The 9,597-nt window shown below is 42.8% G+C and overlaps 1 pseudogene; it reads left to right on the forward strand.

The window, feature by feature from the left end:
• Positions 1-6,739: 6,739 nt before the first annotated feature.
• On the forward strand, positions 6,740-8,040 carry LOC147891029 (mitochondrial uncoupling protein 5 pseudogene; annotated as a pseudogene).
• Positions 8,041-9,597: the final 1,557 nt, after the last annotated feature.

Raw genomic sequence — 9,597 nt, forward strand, 5'->3', positions numbered from 1 at the left:
AGGAGAGTTTTAGAGCAGCCTGTTCTATATCTATCATCCCTAAGCCTCCTTCCTACTTGGGTTTGATACAGAAATCCCATCTGACCTTGGCTATCTTACCCCCCCAAAGAAAAGATATGCAAATTTTTATGAACCTGTCAATTCCAGTTTTAGAAGGGGACCAAGAAGTGATGTAGAATGTGACAATAGGGTATATGTAGTGGTTGAGAACAGTTCTACTACTTCCAGCCAAACTAGCCTAGAACCCTCTCCATTTCTCAATCTTGTTTTGAAACCTCTTCAAAAACCAATCCCATCTCTGTTTGAGGGAAATGTCAAAACCCATGGGGATACCCAATAATCTGAAGACTGTGCCATGTTTGATTCTCTGGCAGCCCATCTCTTCCAAGAAAGCCTGTTCATCCCCTTTGAGAGTTGCATATGCAGTTTTGGAGTGGTTGATTTTGGAACTAGAAGCTTTACAAAAGATCTTTAAGGACTCCATAGCCTTTTTGATATCCTGAGTATGATTCCTGAGGGTTAAGTTTGTATCATCAGCAAATTGTTGGCATATAAGGTGCTTGCCAAAGGGTAACTCAATGACTTTCACCTTTCCTTCTTGACTCTAATGTTGAAGTAGCCACCCTAATGAGTCTGCAGCAATTGCAAAAAGTAGAGGAGCAATAGGGAAACCCTGTCTTATAGTCCTTTTAAGGACAAAGGGTTGACTCATGATCCCATTAACACAAATCTTGGCTGTAGCATTAGTGAGAAGGAGTTTGAAATAAGAGATGAACAGGGGGCCAAGGCCCATATTAGCCAGAGTCTGGATGATGAAGTCCCATTCAAGTCTATCATATGATTTGTCAAAGTCAACCTTTAGAAAACATATGTCCTGCTTTGTTTCTCTGGCATACTCACATCCCTCCCAGATGTTGATGATGGATTCAAGAAGATGTCTACCCTTTATGAAGCCTTTGTGTTCTAGAAGTATCCACTTGGCCATTCTATTCTTAACTCTCATGCCAATGCTTTAGCAAAAATTTTATAGCTGCAGTTAAGCATAGTGAGAGGCGTCTAGTTTCTTAGCTCATCCTTATTCCCTTCCTTAGGAATAAGTTTAATAACATCCCCATTAATATGAGTAGGCAGATTCCGATTATTGGCACTCTCTTGCCATAACAGTAGGAGATAGGGACCAACAGTGGGCCAGAATGTTTTGTAGAATTCAATTGGCAGTCCATCCTCTCTTGGTGTTTTTCCATCTGCCATCCCCTTGCTAGCCTCAAAGAGTTCATCAATAGACAGAGGTTTTTCCAGGTACTTGTTATCAAAGTTGAGTACAGTGTTGTTTCTAGCATCCTTGCATAGTTCCCTGGCATTGATCACTTCAGTGTCTACTTGTAGAGTGGAAGATAGTATGTTCTGAAAGTGGAGATGAATGAGATCAATATTCTCCTCGTAGATAGAGCAAAAGAGTTGTTAGCTTTTCTAAGAAGGGGAATCTCTTCATTAGAACTTTTCCTTCTAATAAGCTTGAAGTACTCTTTGGTAGGTCTCTCAATTTTACCAGTCCACCAATCCCTGAAGTATATGTTGGCATCATTCAAAAGAATCTGTTCTTGAATTCTAAGTTCATTTCTTTTCAAAACCAAGTCAGCTTGGGTCTGTGGATCCCCCTGTCTGGCTAAGGTCTCCAAGGAAACAATCATGTCCTGAATGCTATCCATTCACTTAGCCCTTATGTTGGCTCTGTCCTTTCTAGCTTTTCTGTGCAGTCTTTGAGTCTGTTCAACTACTGGCTGAGAAAGAATCAATGAAGGCCATCAGCCAAATTGCTTTAACACCTTCTTGGACACTTTTAAGGTCAAAGAATTTAGGATAAGCCTTAAACCATGATGTGGTTTTTTGACTTGGGCCAAAGTCACATTTGAGAAGGATTGGCTTGTGATCAGAAAGAAAAAGAGAGGAGAAGACTTGAGTCTGAAGAGAGCTAGTTTGCCTTCCTAGTTCTTGAGAAGCATAGATCCTATTCAATCTAGCCTCTCTTCTGTTGGCTCCAACTTGGCTATTGGACCAAGTGAAAGTACCTCTCATCCCCATGTCCACAAGACTTAGGTCTTCTTTCAGATCCTCCCAAAGAGTCAGTTCCCTACCTCTGATTATAGTTCCTTTACCCATCCATTTGTCAGTGGAGCTTTCCACCATGTTAAAATCTCCCACCACAAAACATTTATTTCCTGCAAGCAGTAGCCATTCTTTCTTGTGTACTGTTAGGGGAGTATCCCAATTGCTACTCCACCCTTTCCCTCCTCATGCTAAGTTCCTTCTCTTGTTAATAGCTATAACTCTCTTCTCTAGAGAGGGTCCACAGATTTTAACGTCTTGTAAAGTAAGGAAAGTAGGGGAAAGATTGTTGGTTCTAAGCCAATAAGCTAACTCTTCTCCTCTGCCAGGGTCAACGAGTCCTTTGACATTGAGGGAGAGGGTGGCTATTGGTTTACTTGACATTCTTTTTGGTTCCCTTTTTGGCCCTGGGATTGAGACTGTTGATTTGGGGGGGAGCACTTTTTCCTTGAGAGAGCTTTCTCTTACTTTGCACCTGAGTAAAAGTCTTGCCTTGATCCACAGTATCCTTTTCCATAACTGTGACCATGTCTTGATCAACTTCTAGGTCTTCCTCATCATTGATCTTGGAAGAGGTCATCTCATTCTCTCTATTGATGTCCTCTTCAAAATCCTTGGACCAGCTTGGCTCTATATGAGAATCCAGATCCATATTCTAATTTTTCTTTATCCAATCTTCAATCCATATTCCTGAATTTTCTTTATCCAATCTTCAGTTTCACTCTCTGCCAGGGAATCAAATGCATTGTTAAGTGCTAGCGAGTCATCTAGCTTCCCTTTGCCTTTGTCAAGAGAGAGTAAGGGTTTGGCATGATCTTCCTTCTGGAGAAGGATTTTTTCAGGGGTAGCTCGGACCTTGGGGATCCATCTTTCAGTTTGCTTGCTATTGATAGGTGCAGGAGGATCCTTGGGTTTAGCTTTGGCTCTCCTCTGTGGGTAACTTTTAATTGCATGACTTGACAGTCCACAAAGGAAGCAAGAGTTTGGGAGATTTTTATAGAGAAGGGGCTGCTCTCTATACACACTACCATTCCTATTCACCATTACCAAGGTGCTGGGCAGATCCTCAGACCCTCCTCTAGCTTTCTGCACTACTATCACATAAGATGCCATTGTCCCCCCTCTCCCAGCCTGGAAAGTTGACAAGGAGCGTCCATTTCTGTCCTGTGGTGCTTGAGCTTCTTTCAAATTGGAAGATGCTCTGTCTTGCCTAAGGGCCCCTGTGTCGCTTTTCAGCATCGATTGGCGATGTTCAACTTGCTGAGAAAGTTTTCTCTTTGGGAAGTTTCGAGAAAGCGTCTTTAGATGTCAAATCAGCAGACCATTTCAGATGGGATCGAAGATCCGGATGAGACATGCCGTCACTTCTGTCTGCTTCTTCCATTTCATCATCATAGTCTCTTCCAAGGTCATTTCCAATGTTAGATCTAAGTGGTGGGCAGGGTAATCTAGTATGAATACCTTCGTCCTCGTCTCCTTCACCACCCTCTATCTCCATTTTTTACCTAAATCTCCTATCTTGATCAATGTTGGATATTACTTGGGACTTTTTTAGGGGCTGACCACCCCTCTAATATAGTCGGCTTTCAATAGAACTTGAGTTAAGTAGTAAATTGTCTTTGTGTTTATCCATCCTTAGATATGATGGTGGTCTCTTTTCAAAATGTAGAAGAGTAAAACTTGGTTGTATACTACCCGAGTATATAACTTTAGGGTCTGACTATACAACATTTGGCTTTTCTATATAACTTCAATTTTAAAGTAAATACATTTTTTATATAACTTCATTTTAAAGTAAATAATTTGCCATTTATCTGCCATCCTTGGATATGACTGCTTCATTCAACTGGACTTTATAATTTGAAAATGTTGCATTTAGTTAGATTCAAAGGTTCTATTTCCTTATGACTGCTTCACTCAGTTGGACTTTATAATTTGAAAATGTTTCCCTAAGTTGGACTTTATAATTTGATGGACATTTTCCAATAATATAGTACGATTCTATAGCTTGCAATTCATTTAGGATTTGGGGTCACCAACCTGGTGGCTGAATTCTGATAATAGATAAAGAGAACCAACCTGAAGGGGACTGTTTTAGTATAGCACTTTGCAACAATACTATAAGATTTAGGATAGCAAGGCGGTAGTGCAGGATAAGTGGTCAAGATAAGCGTTTGCTAGTGCAGTGGTTGGTTGCACACTAGGACATTAATTGCCACCAACATCATGGTGGTTTGCTTCTATTATTACAAGATGAATGGCATGAAATTCATTTGTTTAGGATTTGTGCTCATCGGGGGATTTGTGGTCCCAGCCCAATGGTTGAAATTTGACAATAGTTAAAGAGAACCAGCACTCAATAAACAAATGCATTTTCTACTATTTCACTAGGTTGGTGGTTCAAATGTGACAATAGTTATAGAGAACCAGCCTGTTTGTGGGAGCTTTTTTCCTTGTGTGCAACCAAGGAAAATGTAGTTGGATTGCATGATGTGCCATTAGATGACTAAAAACAAGCATGGTGGTCATTTGGCATATACTAAACTTTCCTTAAATGTAGCTTTCCATAAAGAGAATAGAGCCCTATGGCATGGCTTAAAAAGATGGATTGAAGGGTGTCTCGAGGAGGAGCACCACAAAGTTGAACCTTAAAAGTAAATTGAATCCAATAGAGGTAGATGAGAGGGAAATCGCCTTGATTAAGACCACAGAGCTCAATGTGAGAGTGATACTCAAGATTGAAATTGAAGATACATCATTTCAAAGCAGATTGAAAGATACGATCACACGATCAAATGGTGATGTGCAAGGGATGTGCAAAACATTTCCCAATGCCTCAAAAAATGCGAAAAAAATTTCTCCTTAGCTTTAAAGGAATGTGTTTGCAACATGTGAGGTTGCATTTGTACCATATGTGGGTGTCATAAAGAGGGAAAAAAGCCCAAAATAAGTTTCTCCTACCTTTTAAAGGAACATGTGTACAACATGTCAAGTTGCATTTGTAGTATATATGTGTGTACGCAAGGTACACATGTGTGTACCCTCTGTATATATGTGTGTATAGAGGGTACACATGGCATAATGTTCATCTTTCAAAAGGACTTGTGTGCAAAGAGTCTAGGGTTAGATTTTTAATCTAGCTTTATAGACTATGCCATCCAACTATGTTGATTGGACATGTGCTAACGATTGGTGCTCAATTGTAACCCGCACAAGAAAGAGAGAGAATCAGAGGTTCTCTTTTGGACATCTTTTTAGGTGGTGGTGGGTGTTTTTGTGGAGATATGTGTCAATTGATGTGGAAGGCTAGAAAATATCATGCATGGGTGTGTTAGGTGGGACGTGGAAGGGGAAGGAGCATAACAAAACAAGCTCTTATGAGGGCCAATAAAGGAGCCCTCATGGGTGGAGGAATTCCACATCTTTATGATTCACAATAGCCTCTAAAGCTTATTTGATGACAAAATTGAAAGTGAAAAGCTTATTAAACCTTAAGATTTAATTTCATTGGAGAGCATATTATGTTTAGCCCTTTTTGGCCCATAAGAAAAGACAGAGGTCTATCTAGTAACACTCCAAATTCAATCACTTTCTTAAGGCTCACGTAATCTCCTCACTACATGCTTGGCTAATGCTAACTACTGGGTGTTAGATAAACTTTTTTAATGAATCATTAGTATGCACTCAAAAGATATGGGTTTTTAAATGAACATTTGGAAGCAAACACTCATTTTCGTTAAGTACAATTTGAGATCCATGCTATTAATCACATATTTTGCACGATTCTGGTAAGTGTTCAAAGGGTAGGGAGTAAACCCCTGTACCCATGGCACAAGGGTTATAGGTGTATGCAATGATGGGGCTAGTGAATGGAGAATCCCATCATGAGGCAAAGGAGTTAGGATAGTATGAATCAAGGACTAGTAGGTCTTTTGAGCACTCATAGACTTGTATGGAGTCCAATGAAAGAAAACACAAATATCTTTTGAGTTTGGTTTATTAAATACACCCAAAATAAAAACTTCCCAATTAGGTGCACCAATGAGCCAAATATTTAGGATGCAACATGGCGATTCGAGAAAAGTGGACACATAAATGTGGGGTAGACAACCTATATGCTTTCCAAAGAGAAGTTTACAGATTGCTGTGTCGAGGTGCTACATTCCTTCTTCTTTAGGCTATCGATCTCACTACATGTGATGACCTCATGAAAGGTTCATTGGAGGATGGGGTTATTGTGTTGTACCTCACATGGGTTAGGAAGGATACGCTACTCCGATTGGATGAAAATGTGGAGTGTTGTGTCTTACACAAGGGCAAGGGTTCTGGACTTCTGTACTACTATTGCGTGATGGGGGAGGGAAGGTGTGGAATATTGAGGCTTCTAGACGGGAGAAGGAAAAAGGCAAATGCAATATGAAGAAGTTAAGCTAAGAATGGATGGGTTTAGAGGATAAGCACATGTGAATATACTGATTAGGGGAGGATAATAATGCTTAGAGGTATAAGAAGGATTAGGGTAGAAGGGTTTTCTGCACACGTGTGTGTTAAACGTGTGAGTTGTCTCTGCCGTGCTACTGTAGAACAAAAGCCTTCCTATCACTACATATTTCCCTGCAGATTTCCGTCTAAATCGACGTTCCTCATCTTTTTCCAGAGCTCAAACTCCATCTCTCTTCTCCTTTACACGTCCAGATTTCCGTCGTCACCTTCCCATCGACCTCGGCTTCCCTTCCTCTGTACACTTCCTTCAATATATACGCACCATTTGCTTGCAGTTTGCTTCCTCTTCTCCCTCGTAGAGTTGCTCTTGTATAACATTACGACCTTGTTTTCTACCTTTCCTCCCTCGTAGATTTCCTCCCTCCTCCCTTTCCAATGAGCTTTCGTGGTTTTCTCGAAGGTGGCCTTGCCTCCGTCGTTGCCGGCTGCTCCACCCACCCCTTCGACCTCATCAAGGTCCGTATGCAGCTCGAGGGTGAGGCTGCCTTCCTTGCTTTCGCGGCCTCCGCTAGCGCTGGCTCTGCTATTCACTCTACTCCAGGACCCATCTCCATCGGCATCAAGCTCGTGCAGAACGAGGGCTTCCAGGCGCTCTTCTCGGGCGTCTCCGCTACAATCTTGAGACAGACGCTTTACTCTACAACTAGGATGGGGCTTTACGAGATCCTGAAGCAGCAGTGGAGAGATCCGGCCGTCCGGGGCGGATTGCCCATCCTCAAGAAGGTTGCCGCGGGCTTGATTGCCGGAGGCGTCGGTGCTGCGGTTGGAAATCCGGCCGATGTGGCCATGGTGCGAATGCAGGCTGATGGGCTACTCCCTCCCCACGAGAGGAGGAATTATAAAAGCGTTGTGGACGCACTGGCAAGAATGGTGAAGCAGGAGGGCATCCAATCTCTGTGGACGGGATCCTCTCTTACGATCCAAAGGGCGATGATCGTCACCGCTTGTCAGCTCGCAACCTATGATCAAGTGAAGGAAAGTCTGATCAACAATCGCCTTTTGAGAGATGGTCTTGCCGTTTACCTCATCGCAAGCTGTTGTGCCGGTTTTGTTGCCGCACTGGCCTCTAATCCCATCGACGTGATCAAGACACGGATCATGAACATGAAGATTGAGCCCGGGCTGACTCGTCCCTACAATGGAGCTCTGGATTGCGCATTGAAGACGGTTAAAGCGGAAGGCGCATTGGCTTTGTATAAAGGCTTAATTCCGACCGTAACGAGGCAGGGACCGTTCACGATGGTGCTGTTCTTGACCCTGGAGCAAATCCGCCGAGTCTTGAAGGATCTATAGTATTTTGCACATACCATATCGAGTGCAGAATTTTGAAGCAGCTGTAGTTTCCAGAACAATCCCCACCTAAATCTCTCCGAGCATACTATGACGAAGACTGAAACCGTTTCTTCGCAAAGGCAGCTCCGGTCTATCAATGTGCATAAACTTCTGTATATACTATTGAGTACGTCTTGAGGGACTCCTATAAGTTGATTTATTCATTATATGGCTAGTACAAGTTGCATGAGAATCGTTAAATGGTTGCGGTCATAAGCGGATTATGGGAGTTCTTCCTAGTCGATCCGTTGTTGGCACTCCCCTTACTCAAAACGTTTTGAATTTCCGTAGGGTCATCCTTAATTACTGACATGGTTGTACTTGGAAAAGGGCAATGCTCTGGGCACCCGTGCATAAACAAAAAGATATGTGGAACTTCGTGTATTTTTTGGTAAATGCACTCTAAGTCTGGCGATGGAGAATGTAGGTTGTGGGTGTGTGAATACAAGCTGCTACATTGTTGAATATCGCGCTAGCGCAGACCGTGAAAGCGAACAGGCTTCCGATTAGACAAGTGGTAATAGCGTCTTCTCTTATTCTCACGTCAATCCAAACATTCATGCGTTTCTTGAGGCTCCTTCCGAGCTCCAACTTGTTGCGTATCACTCGCTACGACCCGTGTCGGCAAACGTCAGATTCACGAGGAACTATTTCCGCGTCGAGGATCCACAACGACAAGATTCGCATCCACAGGAATCTACGAGAAGCAGATGCGAAGCGAGTGGGAATCTCTATAAAGCAGATCCGTTGACGCTCAAGAATATTCTGATGGAACAAATTCAATTTTGCGTTGGATATTTTTGCTTAATATCTTCTTACGCTTCCACGAATGCGCAGCTGGTGGCTAGCTTTGGGGAGCTTCACGATTTTCGAGGTCAAGTTTGAGCGCCACTCGTACTCAAATTTGCACCTCCATTTTGGAGGTCGCAAAATTCAGCATTGGTGCGCCATTCTTGCTCCAGCCAATAGGCTTTTGCCATGTGTTTCTGTGCATTGCCTTTAATGCTCCGGGAGCTGACAGACTACTCTCTCTGTCCAATGAAGCATTGCCTCCTACAAGTCTCCAACACCCTGCAGCTCTTCCTGCAGATCGTCGGACTATGCAGTAAGCTCAGCCAAAGCATTAAAGGCACCTTCATTTTGGTTCACACGCAATATATAGTTTGGGGCCTTGAAGTGGCACTAGCCTCGCATTCTTTGTGCCGTGTGCACTGACCCTTAGAGAGTCCGGACCTTTCCCACATTTGCCAGCCCTCATTATAGGTGACAATTCTCCGTCAAGCGCCAATCAAGCAAGACAGAAGACTCTCATGAGCGTAATGCCCGAGCGAGAGCGCTTTTCTTTGTCTCGACTAGAGGAAAAAATTGCTAGGACTTGGCAACGACAGATTCAACGTTTAATATGGGAACAAGGCGGCATAGCCAAAGAGCAACATATTTGAAGTTGTCTTCCCATCACGGGAACGACCTCTTGTAACTTGGCTTTTAAAAAATGTATTTCCCTCACACTAACCCAAGTCTAGGAAACTAGGGCCCTGTACACACTACCCAATCTAGCCCAATGTTTGCCCAATGTAAGGCACAAGGTGGTGATCTTCTATGGTAGGGTGTCTACACATCACCCAAGCAAGAATCTTTTAAATAGTTGGTATTCAA

The sequence above is a fragment of the Dipteris shenzhenensis genome, chromosome 18 (assembly GCF_047967505.1).
Source record: "Dipteris shenzhenensis isolate YYH24624 ecotype China chromosome 18, Dip_SZ_1.0, whole genome shotgun sequence".
Taxonomy (NCBI): Eukaryota; Viridiplantae; Streptophyta; class Polypodiopsida; order Gleicheniales; family Dipteridaceae; genus Dipteris; species Dipteris shenzhenensis.